The following is a 20,365-nucleotide window of genomic DNA, read 5'->3' on the forward strand; positions in this document are numbered from 1 at the left end:
TTAATGTATGCTAAACTGATCTTCTGTATATAAAGAGAATAGAAAATGAATCTTGATGTGAATGGAAGGGGAGAGGGAGTGGATAAGGGGAGGGTTGCGGGTTGGAGGGACGTTATGGGGGGGGGAGCCATTGTAATCCATATTCTGTACTTTGGAAATTTATATTCACTAAATAGAAGTTAAAAAAAAAGAAAAAAAAATAACCTGACTATAATAATTCCCACATTTGTTGGTTGGTGAAAAAAATCAAAACAGCTCACTTTCTCTTATTTATTTTTTTTTGAAAAATGTATATTTGTTAACACAACATAACATCGCATTTTATTGGCAAGAAACTTGTAATGTTTTATTAAGGGCTTTTAACATATTTTGATATGAGGGAAGCTTTTAGGTGCTTTCAGAGATATGAGAAGGAAGAAGTCATTAATTATGGAGCATTTACTATACATCAAGCAGTGACTATATATGTGCTCCCTAGGAGGAGGACACTTTCTCCTGCTGATTTTCCTGTGTTCAATCTGCTGTTCCTCCTGCGGACCTCCTGGAGCTTCTCCGGATCTTGCCCTTGAAGGACAAAAGTTTTCCCTGTCAGCCTATGTTACCCTATTGGCTGCAAGGGAGGTAGGTTAACTTGCTGGTGGTAACTTGATTCCAGTTTACTTTTTTTTTTTTTTTTTTTTGACAGGCAGATTTAGAGAGTGAGAGAGACAGAGAGAAAGGTCTTCCTTCCATTGGTTCACCCCCAAATGGCCACTAAGGTCAGCAGCGCCAGGAGCCAGGTGCTTCCTCCTGGTCTCCCATGCAGGTGCAGGGCCCAAGGACCTGGACCATCCTCCACTGCACTCCCGGGCCACAGCAGAGAGCTGGACTGGAAGAGAAGCAAGCGGGACAGAATCCGGCACCCCAACTGGGATTAGAACCCGGGGTGCCGGCGCCGCAGGCAGAGGACTAGCCAAGTGAGTCGCGGCACCGGCCTGAAGACCCCTTATTTTTAAAACACTTAATTTTCCCTGGCATATATAATTGGTACATAACTGAAATTTCTAACGGAGGAGGAATCTACCACATCTTTTGTAATGCTGTCTATTTCTAGTTATTATTTATGGAATTACTCTTAATTAAAAATCTACAGGCCGGCGCCATGGCTCAATAAGCTAATCCTCTGCCTGTGGCGCCGGCACACAGGGTTCTAGTCCCGGTTGGGGCGCCAGATTCTGTCCCGGTTGCCCCTCTTCCAGGCCAGCTCTCTGCTATGGCCCAGGAGTGCAGTGGAGGATGGTCCAAGTCCTTGGGCCCTGCACCCGCATGGGAGACCAGGAGAAGCAACTGGCTCCTGGCTTCAGATCAGCGCGATGCGCTGGCCGCAGCGCACCCACTGCAGCGGCCATTGTGGGGGTGAACCAATGGCAAAGGAAGACCTTTCTCTCTGTCTGTCTCTCTCTCTCACTGTCCACTCTGCCTGTCAAAAAAAAAAAAAAAAATCTACAGACTCCTGCAGTGTTATTGCTCTGACTTTAAATTTACTGTTAGCTGACAATGTGTTTGCCCTTACCTCCCAGGGCCTCACAATGTGGTTCAGGAGGACCCTTTAACTTACTTCCTTGCATATACATCAATCCATATGTCAAAAGATGAGCTCTGCATAATATTTTGTCACAGTTTTATCATTTGATTTTGTAGACAAAATAAAATGTTTCCCTCCAGGGTTTCAAGCACTGTTGCTTAAAAAAACAAAGTGACTTTTTTGTTGTTTTGCCTTTTTTCTCTTTTTCTTTTTCTTTTAACAGTGTTACTTGTTATACTGTCTGGCCTTGGAAAGCACTCCATGGCTATATGATAAACAACCAGACTTTCCAGAAGTCAGTGAAGAAGTTTCTGGATTAAAAGTGCTATGTAGGGGCCGGCACCGTGGCTCACTAGGTTAATCCACCTGTGGCGCCGGCATCCCATATGAGCACCAGGTTCTAGTCCCGACTACTCCTCTTACAGTCCAGCTCTCTGCTGTGGCCCTGGAGGTGCTTGGGCCTCTGCACCTGCATGGGAGACCAGGAAGAGGCACCTGGCTCCTTGCTTTGGATTGGCCCAGGGCTGGCCGCGGTGGCCATTTGGGGAGTGAACCAATGGAAGGAAGACCTTTCTCTCTGTCTCTCTCTCTCTCACTGTCTATAACTCTACCTGTCAAATAAATAAAAATGCTATGTAGCTAGTTGTGGTCAAAATATCAGATATATGACAGCACATACTGGGAATGTGGGCTGGAGTAAAACTTCGGGGAGCCTTAAATGCTAAGATGATTCATCTGGATTTTGTGGAAGCCATTAAGATCTGTTCATAATCAGATATCCATTTAAGGCAGATAATTCTGAAATTTCCCATTTCAATAGGTGATTTTCAGTTTTTCAAATGCCATTGAAATGACTTGCGTAATATGAAAATAGGAAAAAATCGGTTTCATGGGTGGAAAAATAGAAGTCAGAGCAATTTCTGCAAGACAAAGTGCACACAGGATCCAATTAGAGAAAAAATTTAGCAGCCGACCATCCAATAAATGAAAAGGGAGGCCGGCGCCACGGCTCACTTGGCTAATCCTCCGCCAGCACCCCTGGTTCTAGTCCCGATTGGGGTGCCAGATTCTTTCTCAGTTGCTTCTCTTCCAGTCCAGCTCTTTGCTTTGGCCTGGGAAGGCAGTGGAGGATAGCCCAAGTGCTTGGGCCCTGCACCCACATGGGAGACCAGGAGAAGCACCTGGCTCCTGGCTTCGGATCGACCTTAGCGGCCATTGTGGGGGGTGACCAACAGAAAAGGAAGACCTTTCTCTCTATTTCTCTCTCTCACTGTCTAACTCTACCTGTCCAAAAAGAAAAAAAAAATGAAAATGGAAAGCCTGCTTAGGAAATAAGTCAATGATATCCATAACGGACCCCACACCCACTCTGAGTGGAAAGAAGGAGACCAGCTCAACACCCCGAGCAGCATCAGTACCGCCCACTCCGCTCTTCTGGAAAGAAGCAGGAAGGGAATGGGTCCACTGAACTCCTAAGTACAGCAAGGGGCTTGCTATCAGGGTGAGCATGGGAAAGTGGGGACAGGGGCAGCAAGTGCCAAGGAACAATCTTTGAGAAACAACCAGTTGGCAAATTAGTAAAACTGTCTGAGATAGCAACCTCCCTACCTCAAATAGGCCATTGATTCTCTGAATCTTACAAAAGCACTACAGAAAGGATAAACGTTTATCCCTGCTTCTTAGGGATCAAAGGACCACCCAAGGACCCAGATAATTTCCAATGCAACTCGTTTCAAATTCCAATTCTGGATCACTACAGATAATTTCTGTTAGGATAAACAACCTAAAAGTTAAATTTCAGAAAGTTTACTGACACATACACACACACATCCACCCACACACACATATACACACGGATGCACACAGAATTGAGTAAATGAAGTCATCCTATGATGTTGCTGAATAGTAAAATAATATGACAAAGATAACAATGCATCCCACATTAATCTATAACATTTCTGCATCCCCAACCCCAGTCCTAAAGGAGCTGTATGTAGCATGTCACCAGAATTTTCTCTCCTTACTCTCTACAGTCCAGCACTCCTTCCTCAGGAAAGGAATAGTTTTAAAGATTTATTTATCTATTTATTTGAAAGAGTCACAGAGAAAGAAAGAGACAGAGAGAGAGAGAGAGAGAGAGATCCTCTACCCGCTAGTTCACTCCCCAAATGACCATGACAGCCAGGTCCAGGCCAAGCCAAAGCCAGGAGCAGCATTTGGGTCTCCTACATGGGTATTTGGACCATCCTCTGCTGCTTTCCCAGGAGCATTACAGGGAGCTGGACTGGAAGTAGAGCAGCTGGGGCTTGAATCTGCTCATATGGGATGCTGGCATTGCAGATGGTGGCCTTAACTCACTATGCTTCAATGCCAACCCTTATCTTAATTCTTTTTAATAATTTTTAAGATTTATTTATTTATTTGAAAGGCAGAGTAACAGAGAAGCTGAGAGAAGAGAGAGAGAGGTCTTCCACCCACTGATTCACTCCCCAGATGACTGCAATGGTCAGAGCTGCACTGATCCGAAGCCAGGAGGTGGGAGCTTCTTCTGGGTCTCCCATGCAAGTACAGGGGCCCAAGAACTCTGGACTTCTATTGCTTTCCCAGGCTGTTAGCATGGAGCTGGATTGGAAATGAAGCAGCCAGGACTCAAACTGGCACCCATATGGGATGCCAGCACTTTAGGCGGAGGCTTTACCCGCTATGCCACAGCACCAGTCCCATTAATTCTTATTTTCTATATAACACACAGTCCTAAAATTTAGTAATTAAAACAATAATAATTTATGGGGGCCAGGGTTGTGGTGTATTGGGTTGGGCTACTGCCTGCAACCATCCCATGTGGGTGCAGGTTCGGGTCCCAGCTGTTCCACTTCCAATCCAGTTCCCTGCTAATGTGCCTGGGAAAGTAGCAGAGGATGGCCTGTGGGGAGCAGGGCCTGTCTCCCGTAACATGGCGAAATAAGTACTGAGACTACCGAGACTAGACTAGACCACTGAGACTATTAAGACTAACTCTATGTATCTGATCTCCCACCATATGGCGCTCTGAGGGAGTAAACAAATCTTACACAGCTGCTTCGTTAATTAGCTGATTCCTGACCCAACCCCTGTTTGGAAGAAAGCGGCGTGCTCAACACGTGGGCAGCAGAGCAAGGATTGGTGGGAGAGGATTATAAAAGAGGGAGAGAGACAACATGCGGGGCCCCCTGAGAGAGCTCGCCGGTGCTGCTCCTCCGCGAAAGCAGGGGAGCGGCAGCAAATCTGGGAAGGGCCGGGGAAAGAAAACAGCGTCCAGTCCGGTGTGGTTCCTCCGTGAGTGGGGGAGCGACAATGGCCCAAGTGTTTGGGCCTCTGAACCCACAAGAGAGACCTCGAGGAAGCTCCTGGCTCCTGGCTTTGGCCTCGTACAACCCCAGCTATTGCAGCCATTTGGGTAGTGAACCAGCCAATGGAAGATCAATCTCTCCCCCAACCCCTCTCTCTCTCTAACTCTGCCTTTCAAACAAATAAAATGAATCTTTTTTTAAAAAAAAAAAAATCCAATACGAATTTATTTGCTTGTGATTTTGCGATATGGGCAGGGCTCTGTTCCACATGGCACTAGTGAGGCTGACTTGAGCGAGGCTGGAGGATCCATTTCCAGGATGGCTCCAAGTTGCTGCTGGCTGTCACGTGGAAGCTCAGCTGAGGCTGCTTGCTGGAAACCTCTATTTTTGAGCTCACAGACCTTTCCACATGTCTGCTTCAGTTTCCTTATAGCATAACTGCTGGATTCCAGAGAAAGAACACAGAAGGTTTATTATTAATTCTGGGGCTCAGAGATCCCCAAACGTTCCTTCTTTTGCATTCAACTGGACAAAGCCCAGCCCTGGCTTTTGTGGGCATCTGGAGAGTGAACCAGCTGAAGGAGGACCTCTCTCTCTTTCTCTGTCTCTCCTTCTCTGTTGTTCTGCCTTTCAAATAAAATTTTTTGAAATTAGTTATAGATATTTTTATATATGCTATGGATATAAATTCTTCATTAGCCATGTTTATTATTATAAGTATTTTCTCCCAGTGGGTGGTTTGTCCATTCATTTTCTTAACCATGTCTTTAGTGATTAGAAGTTGTGGTGCAGCCGATTAAGCCACCACCTGCAATGCCAGCATCTCAGGTTCCAGTTCTGGCCACTCCACTTCCAATCAAGCTTCCTGCTAATGCGCCTGGGAAAGCAGCAGAGGATGGCTCAGTAACTTGGGCCCCTGCCACACACACACGCATGGAACACCCAGATGAAGCTTCTGGCTCCTGGCTTCAGAGTGTCCCAGTCCCAGCCATTTTGAGGCCATCTAGGGAGTGAACCAGTGGATGGAAGGTCTCTCTCTCTTTCTCTAACTTTGCCTTTCAAATAAATAAATAAATAAATCTTTCTTAAAATGAGAACAAGAAGGGTCAGCACTGTGGCATAGTGAGTAAAGCCACCAGCAGTAGAACAGGCATCCCATATGGCCGCTGATTTGAGTCCTGGCTCCACTTCCGATCCAGCTCTCTGCTATGGCCTGGGAAAGCAGTGGAAGATGGCCCAAGTGCTTGGGCCCCTGCACCCACATGGGAGACCCAGAAGAAGCTCCTGGATCCTGACTCCTGGCTCCTGGGCTGGGATCCGCCCAACTCTGGCCCATGTGGCCATTTGAGGAGTGAACCAGTAGATGAAAGGCCTCTCTCTCTCTGCCTGTGTCTCTGCCCCCTCTGTAACTCTGCCTTTCAAATAAATAAATAAATCTTGGGAGAGAGAGAGAGAGAGAAACAAGAGACGTTTTGAATTATGAATATTTGTTTTGCAATTAGTGATCTCTGGGTTCTATCTAAGAAATATTTGCTTATCCCAAAGTCTTGAAGATATTCTCCCATTTTTTCCCCTAGAAACCTTAGTTTTAGCTTTTTTTTTTTTTTTTTTTTTTTTTTTGGACAGGCAGAGTTAGACAGTGAGAGAGACAGAGACAGAGAGAAAGGTCTTCCTTTCCATTGGTTCACCCCCCAAATGGCTGCTACGGCCAGCACGCTGTGCCGATCCGAAGCCAGGAGCCAGGTGCTTCCTCCTGGTCTCCCATGGGGGTGCAGGGCCCAAGCACTTGGGTCATCCTCCACTGCCTTCCTGGGCCACAGCAGAGAGCTGGCCTGGAAGAGGAGCAACCGGGACAGAATCTGGCGCCCCAACCGGGACTTGAACCCAGGGTGCCAGCGCTGCAGGCAGAGGATTAGCCAAGTGAGCTGTGGCGCCGACCATTTTTAGCTTTTATAATCAGGTTAATAATCCATCACAGATTATCTTCTGAATATAGTGTAAGGTAAGACCTGAATTTCTTGTTTAAAAATATATAGATCTACAGTTATTCAGCACAATTTTCTCTTTTTCCATGGAATTGTTTTGGAATCTTTGTCAAATATCTATTGACCATATTTGTATAGGTTTATTTCTGGACTATATTCTGCCTCAAAGATCTATGTGTTTTGTCTATTATAGTTCTATTGAAACTCTTAAATCAAAGAGTAACAATTCTTCGAAATTGTTTTGGTTATCCTAAATTCTTGTCATAATTTTTATATAAGCATGAAATTTTCAATAAGAAGTCCTCCTGAGATTTTGATTAGAGTTGCATTGAATCTGAAGATCAATTTGGAGAAAGGACAACGAAATAATATTCAATGTTCCAATCCATGGATATAAAATCTCTCTCCATTTATTTGTCTTCTTTATTTTCTCTCAGCGATAATTATTTAATTTAAAATGTTTATTTGTAATATATTTTAATCAGTTAATTTAATATTCTTTCCATTACAATCTAGTTGAAGAGAAAAATAGCCTCATAAGTGTTTTAGAAATTAAAAATAAACTGAGTACATTTTTAATTAGAAGAAATGCAATAGGTGCACATCTAACAGTAGCACAAAGATAGTATATGATAAAGACAAGAGAGGACTTCCACATAGTACAACACAAAAACCAAGGAAAACCAAATTCAATCCCTGAGTTTTCTTAGCCAGTTTAAAAAAAATTAGGGGCCAGCATTGTGGTGTAGCGGGTTAAGCCACTGCCTGCAGTGCCATCATCCCATATAGGTGCAGCTTCTAGTCCAGTTGCTCCACTTCCAATCCAGCTTCCTGCTAATGGGCCTGGGAATGCAGCAGAGGATAGCCCAAATGCTTGGGTCCTTGTACCCACGTGGGAGATCTGGAAGAAGCTCCAGGTTCCTGGCTTCAGATCAGCCCAGCTCGGTCATTGTGGCTATTTGGAGAGTGATGCAGTAGATGGAAGACCTCTCTGTGTGTCTCTCCCTTTCTCCCTCTTTAACTCTGTGTTCCAAATAAGTAAATATTTTTTTAAAAATTAACACATATTTAAGTGAGCCTATTTCTTAAGTAGCATTGAAAAGTTAAATTCTAATCAATATAAGAATTTCAGAAAAATAAAAAAAAAATCTTCTATAACAACTTCTATTTCCAAGTTGGCATTCAGTATAAATAGTAGTATTTTTTATTTACTATTTTCATTTATGAGGATTGTTCAATTCATAATCATTAATCTTAAGTGATTTTAATATTTAATAAGTGATAGACCATAACAGATATTTTAACGTCCAGTTTGTACAAATATGCTAGTTCTAAAATGTAACAGAAAAATGACTTTGGGGCGAGCATTTTGGCACAACAGATTAAGCTGCCACTTGTGATGCCTTCATCCCATATAGAAGTCGGGTTCAAGGCTTGGCTGTGCCTGCTAATGTGTGGTGGGAGGCAGCAGATGATGACGCAAGTGCTTGAGCCCCTGCCACCTGAGTAGGAAACCCAGGTGGAGTTGCTGGCCCCTGGCTTCAGACTGGCCCAGCCCTGACCCTTGCTGCCATTTGGGGACTGAACCATTGGGGAGTACAAGAAAGAAAACTTATTTTCCTGGCTGGCACCGTGGCTCAATAGACTAATCCTTGGCCTGCAGCGCCAGCACACTGGTTCTAGTCCTGGTCGGTGCACCGGATTCTGTCCCAGTTGCCCCTCTTCCAGGCCAGCTCTCTGCTGTGGCCCGGGAGTGCAGTGGAGGATGGCCCAGGTGCTTGGGCCCTGCACCCCATGGGAGACTGGGAGGAGGCACCTGGCTCCTGGCTTCAGATCAGCGTGATGCCGCAGGCTGCAGCATGCCTCCTCCTCCTCCTCAGGGTAAACATCTTAAGTAGAATCAGGTGGGAAAGACAAATGTAAATTGACCAGAGCTGAGGTTTGTTCCCTTAAGTTGACGGCCTTGGTGAACAACAGGGAACACACCTGCTTTGAGCACCAATCATTTATGCTTTTATTTACTGCTTGCTGTGTAGTGCTATGCCCTCTGACAACGCACTGTTCTCACTCTCACGGTACAGCAAACTCATCACTCTCCCAGTAGGACTTCCAGTGGTTTCTTCAGAATTGGCAAATGCTAGGCTCAAGGCCTCTTACACCTCAGGTTCTCATTGTGAGTGGGTATGAGCATCTTAATTTCCAATGCAGGTTCTTGTCTCACACAGAGATAAAAATTCTAAGTGGAGACTAGTAAGGTGCACGAGTGGGAATGGAATTTATTTAACAGTGAGGTAATAAACACACATTCAGGTGCGAATGTGGGCCGCCCCACACAGAGAAATACCCATCATGAGTGAGCCAGAGGGCTGCCCATGAAAGAGAGAAAATGAGACCAGTACTTCCAAGCCTGGTTTGTGAAAAGAGACTTCTCAGCTCTCCATCTCTTTTTATGATGCAAGGGCTAGTAGCTTAAAGGGATATACAAGTCGGGGAGTGAGGTCTTAGCATGGGCCCTGGTCTTGGATGAGACAGATGCATCCTGGGAAGGTGGGTATATCAAGCTAACTGTTAAAGAGACAAACATTAATTTGCAAGGGGTACAAAAATTCCAGCTCACCTGAACTTTAACTAACTTCCTAGTTATACCGTATCAGTAGAATGACAATGGGATCTGCAGATAATTCATGTACATGATTTTTTTTTTGTACACAAAAGTGTTCTGAAAGAATACGTAAGAAATTGTTGGCTAATCTTCCACCTGTGGCACCAGCACCCTGGGTTCTAGTCCTTGTCGGGGCGCCAGATTCTGTCCCAGTTGCCCCTCTTCCAGTCCAGCTCTCTGCTGTGGCCCGGGAGTGCAGTGGAGGATGGCCCAAGTGCTTGGGCCCTGCACCCACATGAGAGACCGGGAGGAGGCACCTGGCTCCTGGCTTCAGATTGGCACAGCGTGCCAGTGTAGCGGCCATTTGGGGGGTGAACCAATGGAAGGAAGACCTTTCTCTCTGTCTCTGTCTCTCTCACTGTCTAACTCTGTAAAAAAAAAAAAAAAAAAAGAAATTGTTAATGCTAGTTACTTTTAGGAATGTCACACGAAGCAGGCAAGTGCATGTAGAAAGATTGACACTTACCATGCATTTTTGCCATTTAAAAAAAGATTTATTGGGGCCGAAGCTGTGGCACAGTGGGTTAAAGCCTCGGCCTGCAGCGCCTGCATTCCCTATGGTCGCCGGTTTGAGTCCCGGCTGCTCCACTTCAGATCTAGCTCCTGCTAAGGTGCCTGGGAAAGCAGCATAATATGGCCCAAGTTCTTGGGCTCTTGCACCCATGTGGGAGACCTAGAAGAAGCTCCTGGCTCCTGGCTTCAGATCAGCTCAGCTCCAGCCATTGTAACCATTTGGGGAGTGAACCATAAGATGGAAGACCACTCTTTCTCTGTCTCTCCCTCTCTCTGTTTCTCTGCCTTTTGAATAAGTAAAATAAATATTTTTTAAAGATTTATTTTATTTATTCAAAAGACAGAGTTACAGAGAGAGGGAGAGACAATGAGATTGAGAAAGAGAGAGAGAGAGATCTTCCATTTGCTGGTTCACTCCTCAATAGCAGATACAGCTGGGTCTGGGCCAGGCTAAAGCCAGGAGTGAGGACTCCATCCTAGTCTCTCACATTAGCTCGCATGAGCCCAAGGGCGTGGGCCTTTCCAGGCCATTAGCAGGAAGCTGGATTGGAAAAGGAGTGCCCAGAACTTGAATAAGCAAGACAACACAGGATGCTGGCACTGCAAATGGTAGCTTAACCTACTGTGTAACAGTGCTGGCCCCTACACCAATTTTTATAGAGCTTGAACCTCTACCAAGTACATGTTATATTTTTATATATAAAACCAGCTCAGGGCCAGCACTGTGGCTCAGTGAGTTAGGCCTAAATCTGCAGCACCAGCATCCTGTATGGGCATCAGTTTGTGTCCCTGTTGCTCCACTTCCAATCCAGCTCCCTGTTAATGTGCCTGGGAAAGCAGCAGAGGCTTACTCAAGTCCTTGGACCCCTACACTCACATGAGGGTGGCTTCAGCCTGGCCCAGCTCGAGCCATTGTGGCCATTTGGGGAGTGGACCAGTGGATGGTCTATGTCTGTCTCTTTCTCCCTCACCCTCTGTAACTCTGGCTTTCAAGCAAATAAATAAGTAAATCTTAAAAAAAAAAAAGTTAAATTTCTTAAATAGTACATAGTCTAGAGAAAACCCAAAGAAAAAATATATTCAGAAACAATATTTATATATGTATCCTTCATAATACTTTAATGTTGGATGTGCAAATGAACCTACCATTCTAACCCTTCATTATGGAAAAAAGCAACATAAAATTAGCCCATTTGCATCTCAAAAAAGCTTCTCTGAGACAAAATTGTAGTAAGACCAGAATATACCACAAGTTCTTGTCAGAGACATCAATTAAAAACATAACAAATGCAAACTAGGTTATGACAGAACTCCAACAAGTCTGTGGGATATGACATATACAGAAAAAGTAAGTTGGTTTGCTAGGAAACTAGAAAAATAAGTACAAAGTTTGTTTTTCCTGGTTTTTCTCTTGCACTAACCAGAGAAAGAGTGTTCTGATTCTTGACCTGAGACCCACAATTTTAGAAAGAAATGCTTCTAAAATTTGAAAGGATAATTCATTGGTCCTCCCATAACCAGGTACAGGGTGAAACAACATTGCAGGAGTTGATACTTGCCATAATTAAATCTAGAGACCGGCACTGTGGCACAGCACCTGCGGTGCCGGCATCCCATATGGGTGCCAGTTCAAGTTTCCGCTGCTCCACTTCCAATCCAGCTCTCTGCTGTGGCCTGGGAAAGCAGTGGAAGATGGCCCAAGTCCTTAGGCTCCTGCACCCACATGGAAGACCCTCTGGCTGCTGGCTGCTGGCTTCAGATTGGCAAAGCTCCAGCTGTTGAGGCCAGTTCGGGAGTGAGCCAGTTGATGGAAGACTTCTCTCTCTCCCTCCCTCTCCTTCTCTCTCTATGTAACTCTGACTTTCATATAAATAATAAAATAAATCTTTAAAAAAAATTCAAACTAGACAGCAAATTCCCACAGTGCACAGTTTTACTCTAATTCCAGCCATATGATGTTTCCCAGGCCACTTTTACAAAGCACCATGTTTGTTACATTATGTTACTTTATGTTATGTTTCACGGAGCGATCTCTGATTAACTGATTTCTTCATGCCCTGGGAATGCTTTAATCACTTCTTTTTAAGATTTATTTATTAATTTGAAAGGCAGAGTAACAGAGAGAGTGAGACAAAAAGATAGGGCGACAGAGATATCTTCCATCCACTGGTTCACTCCCCAGATGGCCACAACAGCCAGGGCTGAGTGAGGCCAAGGCCAGGAGCCAGGAACTCCACTCGGGTCTCCCATATGGGTGCAGGGGCCAAGCACTGGACCTTCCTAGGGGCATTAGCAGGGAGCTGGATAAGTGGAATAGCCAGATCTCAAAATGGAGCTCTGATATGAGCAATTGTTGGCTTAAACCATGGCCACACAGCACTGGCCCCCAGAGTATTTGAGCCAACAAATATTTAGCAAGAAATAATAAAGGAATCCTGTCCCCTTCCCCACCACATGAAGGGAAGTCTGACAGTGTTTCTGGAAAGGTCTGAGCTCATGATACCTTTCCCAAAGAACCAAAACAAGTGTTATGTACAGTCTCTCAAGCAAGATTAAGTCAGAGCTCCCCAGAGATGACTAAAACCAACAGTGCTTCTGAAAGTCAGGTCTAATGGCCTTCCTGCCAAACTTTCTTGCACATCCCTGCTTTCTAGGCACTAAACGACAAAAATGCACCCTAGTATGACGATGACCTAAAAATGCTCCTGTACATTTTCCAACATCCCAACCATTCTCACCAAGATGCGGATCCTTAGATAGGAAATGATTGTATCGACTTCAAGATTGATGATGGTAACAGGTTGTAAAAACTCTGTATCTGTGTACTGTTTTACTTGAATATATATGAAAAATCCTCAAAAAATTGACAGAAAATGAGTATTATGAAAAAATTCAGTTTTTTGAACCAAAACTAATATATCCTTTAATTTCACTGCTTTGTGAACTTTTTGCAATACCCTTGTAGTACAGCCTTTCATGTAGCATCAGCTTATAAGTGCTGAAAACATGAACACTAACCTCGTAACCATTTATTATTATTGCCTTTACACTGAGGGAAAAAATAATTATGACTAAACTTGGCATAAAGGATGTGAATTTATTCAAATACAACCCATAAATTTGGGCAATTCACATCTCAGTTATAATACAACTGAGTATTAGAGCCTTTCTCCACATTTCTCAACTGTACAAGCCCATAACAACTCTTCTGCCATTGTGGAAAAGGGAAGGAAATCTCTAATTTAAAGAATTATGTTGGTGTGGGTGGGAGGGCTGATATGATAGGAAGAATATCTATATTCCTAAGGTTGTACTTATGAAATTTGTATTCCTTAAAAAATAAATTTAAAAAAAATAAAGAATTGTGTTGGAGGGCTGGCATTGCAGTGAGTGGGTTAAACCACTGCCTGCAACATGGGCATCCCATGTGGGTGCTGGTTTAGGTCCCAGCTGCTCCACTTCTGATCTAGCTCCCTGCCAATGCATTGGGAAAAGTAATGGAATATGGCCCAAGTTATTGGGCCCCTACGCCCATGTGAGAGCTCCTGGCTCCTGGCTTCGGATCAGCACAGCTCCGGCCATTGTGGCCATTTGGGGAGTGAAGCAGTGGATGAAAGATTTCTCTTTCTCTCCTTCTCTGTTTGTAACTCTGACTTTCAAATAAAATAAATGAATCTTTAAAAAAAAAAAAAAAAAACTTATGTAGGATGGCTGCAACAGCCAGAGCTGAGCCGATCTGAAACCAGGAGTTTCTTCCGGGTCTCCCACGAGTGCAAGGATTTGGGCCATCTTCCACTGCTTTCGCAGGCACATCAGCAGGGAGCTGGATTGCAAGTGGAGTAGCCAGGACTCGAATCAGTGCCCATATGGGATGCCAGTACTGTAGACTGGGGTTTTAACCCTCTGTGCCACTGTGCCAGCCCCTATGTTGGATATCTTACTACTCTGACAAGTGATGGATCACATCAGTATTAATTTGATATAGAAATCAAAGCAAGATTTGTTATAACAAAACTAAGCTGATATCAATCCTCCCTATTCATACACAGATCTGATAAATCTAAATAAATATGTACAGTAAGGTAAACTATAACAAGAAAAACACACAAAAATAGCTTAAATTAAAGAAACGAGAATTACCAGGAGCCTTAATAAGCCCAAGCAGTTTCAGACCTAACACTCAAAGTCTTAATGGTCCCAAAGTACTAAAGATGTGTCCTAGTCTAGATAATAGAGAAAATTGGAAATGCAATACTGACAGAAACTGGAAGATGAGCCATTACGCATAATAATGTCAGAAAGATAAAAATATGAGAAATATATGAGGGATCAACCTTCTTAATAGGAGTTCTGGAAAAAAATAGAACGAATAGGTTACAGATAATAGTTGAAGTGATAAAGGCTGAGAATTTTACAGGATTGAAGAAAGATGTGATTGAAGTAGCACACCAAACACTGCAGTAAAATAAAAACAAACTATATTTAGATACCTCAGATCAGTAAAGATGAAGAAAAACTTCAAAGCAACAAGAAATGGCAACAAAACATATCACTGGAAGTTTTTTTTTATTTTTTTATTTATTTTTTAAAAATATTTATTTATTTATTTGAGAGGCAGCCTTACAGGGAGGGAAAAACAGAGAGAGAGGTCTTTCATCCACTGATTCACTCCCCAAATGGCTGCAACAGTCGGAGCTGGGCCAACCTGAAGCCAGGAGCCAGGAGCTTCTTCCGGGTTTCCCATGTGGGTGCGGGGTCCCAAGCACATGGGCCATCTTCCACTGCTTTCCCAGGCCATCAGCAGGGAGCTATTAGGGAAGGAGAGCAGCCAGGACTCAAGCTGGCACCCATATGGGATGTCGGCGCCACAGGTAGATGCTTAACCTACTGTACCACAGCAGTAGCTCCCATCACCGTTCTTAAGTTACGAACAATTCTTTTTTTATTTTTTAAATATTTATTTATTTGAAAGGCAGAGTTGTGGCAGAGGTGGGGAGGAGAGAGAGAGAGAGAGAGAGAGAGAGATCTTCCATCCTCTGGTTCACTCCCCAAATGGCTGCAATGGACAGAGCTGGGCCAATACGAAGCCAGGAGCCAGGAGCTTTTTCTTCTGGGTCTCCCACTGGGGTGCTGGGGCCCAAGCACTTGGACCATCTTCTATTGCTTTCCCAGGCCATTCACAGAGAGATGGATGGGAAGTGGAGCGGCCGGGACTTGAACCAGTGCCCATATGGGATGACCGCACCGCAGGCAGAGGCCTAATCCACTATGCCACAGCATCAGCCCTGGCAGTTTTTTTGTTTTGTTTTGTTTTGTTTTTTTTTTTAAAGACCAGAAGCCAAGAATTTAACCCAGGCGTCCCATGTGTGTGGTAGGAACTCAGGTTTTTGAGCCATCACTTTCTGTCTTCCAGGGACTGCATTAGCAGGAAACTGGAAACAGGAGTAGAACCAGGACTCAGTCCCAGGCACTCTGGTATGTGAGGTGAGCGCCCTGAGCAGCAGCTTAATGACTATGCTAAATGACTGCTCCTAGTGCCCTTGTTTATATACTCCTAGCACACCAGGTTTTTTCCTTTCATATAATGTCTAAGAGTATGTAATTATTTATTTATATGGGTGTATGTGTGTGTATATTTATGTCCTTACCAGACTATAGCCTCCACAAGGACACAATCCATGTCCCTTTTCTCCTTGATTGAATTGTCAATGCACAACATAGTACTTGCCACAGTAAGAATTTTTGTTTAAGAGTATGCATTTATTTGAAAGTCAGAATTACAGACAGGGAGAAAGAGAGGCAGAAAGAGAGAGAGAGACCGAGACCTACCATCTGCTGGTTCACCTTCCAGATGGTCTCAATGGCCAGGGCTGAGCCAGGCCAAAGCTGGCAGCCAGGAGCTTCTTCCAAGTCTCCCACATGGGTGGCAAGGACCCAAGCACTTGGACCATCTTTGACTGTTTTCCCCACACCATTGGCAGGTAGCTGAATTAGAAATGGAGCAGCAGGGTCAGCATTGTGGCATAGAAGGGTAAGCCTCTGCCTGCATTCCATATAGGCACAAGTTCGAGTCCTGGCTACACTACCTCCAGTCCAGCTCCCTGTGGTGCTCCAGGGAAGGCAGTGGAGGATGGCCCAAGTGCTTGGGCCCTGCACCCATGGACACTCCTGGCTTGGTCCTTGCCCAGCCCTAGCCGTTCTTGCCATTTGGGGAGTGAGCCAGCAGATGGAAGACTCTCTCTTTCTCTCTCTATCTCTGTCTTTCAAACAAATAAATAAATCTTAAACAGGAAGAAGAAGAAATGGAGTAGCAGAGTCCTGAACCAGCACAGCTGGCATTGTAGGTGGTGGCTTTACCCACCACACCACAACACCAGCACTGCAAGTATATTTTTGAATGCATAAATTGCCCTGTATTGTGGATAGCTCATTGTAGATGAGGATACTAAGGTTCAAGGTTAAACAGTTTTTCAGACCTGGAAAGTATTAGAAAATATTGGAAAATTTTGTTTTCCAGCATAGTTAGTTTGATTCTGTAGACCAAGAGACTATTACTGTCTAGCCCTATTCTGTGGTTTCCTGAAATCCACATTTGCTCTCTCCTGTGCAGGCAGACTTACAGTCTAAGTGGGAAAATTCTCAAGGATTTATTACTTATGAGTATTTTCTTTTATTTTTTTCTTTTCATTCAGCTACAATTTGTGATCCTCAGAAAACATTCAGCTCCTTAGAGACAAGCAGCATGAAAGAACCTACCAAGGACAACAGACATTTTTTTTGAATCATGGAAAGTACCAGATTTAAACATTTGATGGTTTAAAAGCTTTTCAAAATGTTTTCCCTAAAATAATTTGTGTAACTCACTTCTAGTCACAGCAGGTACAATGTCTTCAAAGCCCTTCAGACTAATTCTACTGCCATTTTCACTATAGCCCAACTCTGTGATTTAAAAGATCAGGTTTCCTGTAGGCATCCTTTATCTCACTGAAGCGAACGTGAGAATCTCTGCCATGCTCTTGGGTGCATGAGTAGTCAAATAAAATGTGATCTCAGTTGCACCAAGAATGCCTGTAACAGAGGGAAAAAAAAACATTTCTTCTACCTGTGTAGATTTGATGACAGTGGCCCTCAAATTAAATTGACAAACAACAGACTATCAGGACAGGCTTATTTTGTATGCATTTGGGATGCTTCAGGAAAACAAAGTGAAAACTTCAAAAGACAACTTGGTCTGAGAGCTTATACACTTTTTTTTGCAGCAACAGTGGGGAACATTTTTTTCTATCAAGGGCCATTTGGATGTTTATAACATCATTTGCGGGCCATACACAATTATCAACCTAAAACTTAGCCTGCTATAGATTTATTGAATTTTGAGCTCTGGCTGCAGTCCTATGTTTAAAAAAAAAAATCAGAAAAACACACGACACTAACAAATTCACTAAGAGAGCAGATAAAATCATTAAGAAATCAACAAAATGTTGGGGGTTATCTCTTATCTACCAACACTAACCTTGAATGTCAATGGATTAAGTTCTCCAGTCAAAATATATAGGTTGGCAGAATGGACAAAAAAAATAAGACCCAACTGTATCTATCACCAAGAAACTCACTTCACAAGTAAAGATACAGGGCTGCAGCGGGTAAATCTGCTGCTTGCAACATGTATTCCTCATGGGCGCCAGTTCATCTTGCGGCTGCTCCACTTCCAATCCAGCTCCCTGTTAATGGCCTGGGAAAAGCAGCGCAGATGACCCAAATGTTTAGGCCACTACCACCAACGTGGGAGACCTGGATGAGGCTCCTGGCTCCTGGCTCTAGCCTGGCCAAGTGCTGGCAGCTGTGGCCATCTGGTGGAGTGAGCCAGTGGATGGAAGATCTCTCTGTCCCTCCCTCTCTCTTTTTGTAACTTCACACACACACACACACACACACACACACACACAGTAAAGATGCACACAAACTGAAAATGAAAGGGGGGAAAAATATACCAGGCAAGCAGAAACCAAAAATGAACAAGAGTATCTCCACTCATAGCAGATAAAATAGACTTTAAGTTAAAAACTGTCAAAAGAGACAAAGATGGACATTATATGTTGATAAAAGACTGATTCAGCAAGGAGATACAGCAATCATAAATACATATGTACCCAAAAGAATACTACCCACATATGTACAACAAATATAATTATACCTAAAAGGATAGATAAAAACCAACACAATAATAATTGGGGTAATTTAACACCACACTGTCATCAATAGACAGATCACCAATACAGAAAGTTAACAAATACATCAGAATTGAATCATAATATTGAGCAAATGGACCTAACATGTTTACGAGGCATTTCACCTGACAGCTACAGAACACACATTCTTCTCCTCAGCAAATGTAACATTTTCTAGGATAGACCATATATTAGGCCACAAATCAAGTCACAGTAAACTTAAAAAGATTGGAATCATTCTATGTATCTTCTCAGACCACAAAGGAATAAAGTTAGAAACCAACAGCCAGATGAACAATAGAGCACTTGCAAATACATAGAAATTAAACAACATGCTACTGAATGACCAGTGGATCCTTGAGGAAACTAAAAAGGAAATAAAAAACTTTCTTGAAGAAAATGAAAATGAAAACACACATATTAAAACCTGTGGGATACAACAAGAGTAGTATTAATAGGAAAGTTTATAGCAATGTGCTGACATTAAAAAAAAAGAAATATCTCAAATAAATGATGCATCTGGAGGACTTAGAAAAACAAAAACAAATCAAACCCCAAATTAGCAGAGGGCAAGAAATAATAAGAATCAGAGCAGAAATCAATGAAATTAAAACCAAAATAATGATACAAATCCTCCCAACAAAGAAAAGCCCAGGACTAGATGGCTTCATTGCTGAGCCCTACCAAACTCTTAAAGAAGAACAAATCCTAATTATTCTTAAACTATTCAAAACAATTAAAAGGGAGGGAATCCTCCCAAACTCCATCTACATGGCCAGCATCACTGTAATTTCAAAACCAGAAAAAGATACAAGAGAACTATAAACCAATATTCCTGATGAACATAGATGCAAAAGTCTTCAACAAAATACTAGTTAATAGAATCCATTAACACATCAAAGGGATCATTCACCCAAACCAAGTGGGATTTATCCCAGAGATGCAGGGATGGTTCAACATATGCAAGTCAATAAATGTGACATATAATATTAATAAATTGAAGAATAAAATCCATATGATTATCTCAATAGATGCATAGAAAACATTTGATAAAGTAGAGCTTCCTTTCATGATAGAAACCTCTTAGCAAAATGGTTATAGAAAGAAATTCCTCAACACAATCAAGGCAATTTACGACAAACCCATGGCCAGCACCCTATTGAATAGGGAAAAGTTGGAAGCATTCTCACTAAGATCTATTACCAGATAAGGACGACGCCCACTCTCACCATTGCTATTCAATATAGTCCTGGAAGTTTTAGCCAGAGCCATTAGGCAAGGAAAAGAAATCAAAGGGATACAAACTGGAAAGGAAGAAGTCAAATTATCCCTATTTGCAGATGACATGATCCTATATATAGAGGAACCAAAAGACTCCACTAAGAGATCACTGGAACTCATAAGAGTTTGACAAAAAAAAAAAAAAAAGGCAGGATATAAAATTAACAGTCAAGGGGCCAGCACTGTGATATAGTGGGTAAAGCCACTTTCTGCAGCACTGGCATCCCATATGGGCCCTGGTTCGAGTCCCAGCTTCTCCACTTCTGATCCAGCTCCCTGCTAATGTGCTTGGGAAAGCAGTAGAAGATGGCCCAAGTGCTTGGGCCCCTGCATCCAAGTGTGAGGCCTGGAAGAAGCTTCTGGCTCCTGGCTTCAGATCAGCCCAGCTCCAGCCATTGTGACCATTTAGGGAGTGAACCAGTGGATGGAAGACCTTTCTCTCTCTCTCTCTCTCTCTCTCTCTCTCTCTCTCTCTCTCTCTCTCCCCAGCCATTGTGACCATTTAGGGAGTGAACCAGTGGATGGAAGACCTTTCTCTCTCTCTCTCTCTCTCTCTCTCTCTCTCTCTTACTCTCTCTTACTCTCTGCCTCTGCCTCTCTGTAACTCTGGCTTTCAAATAAATAAATAAATCTTTAAAAAAGTCAAAAATCATTAGCATTTGTATATACAAAGATCAGTCCCATTCACAATAGCTATTAAAAATTTTAAATAGTTGGGGATAAATTTAACCAAACATGTGAAAGATCTCTACAATGAAAATTACAAAACATTAAGGAAAGAAATACAAGACAGAAAAAAAATG

General features: G+C 43.1%; 1 long non-coding RNA gene across 1 annotated transcript; it reads left to right on the top strand.

Moving 5' to 3' along the window:
• Positions 1-260: 260 nt before the first annotated feature.
• On the top strand, positions 261-19,723 carry LOC138849797 (uncharacterized). Its single transcript, XR_011389002.1, has 2 exons — positions 261-621; positions 16,746-19,723. It is a non-coding gene; the product is annotated as an uncharacterized lncRNA (long non-coding RNA).
• The last annotated feature ends 642 nt before the right edge of the window (positions 19,724-20,365 follow it).

The sequence above is a fragment of the Oryctolagus cuniculus genome, chromosome 5 (genome assembly GCF_964237555.1).
Source record: "Oryctolagus cuniculus chromosome 5, mOryCun1.1, whole genome shotgun sequence".
NCBI lineage: Eukaryota > Metazoa > Chordata > Mammalia > Lagomorpha > Leporidae > Oryctolagus > Oryctolagus cuniculus.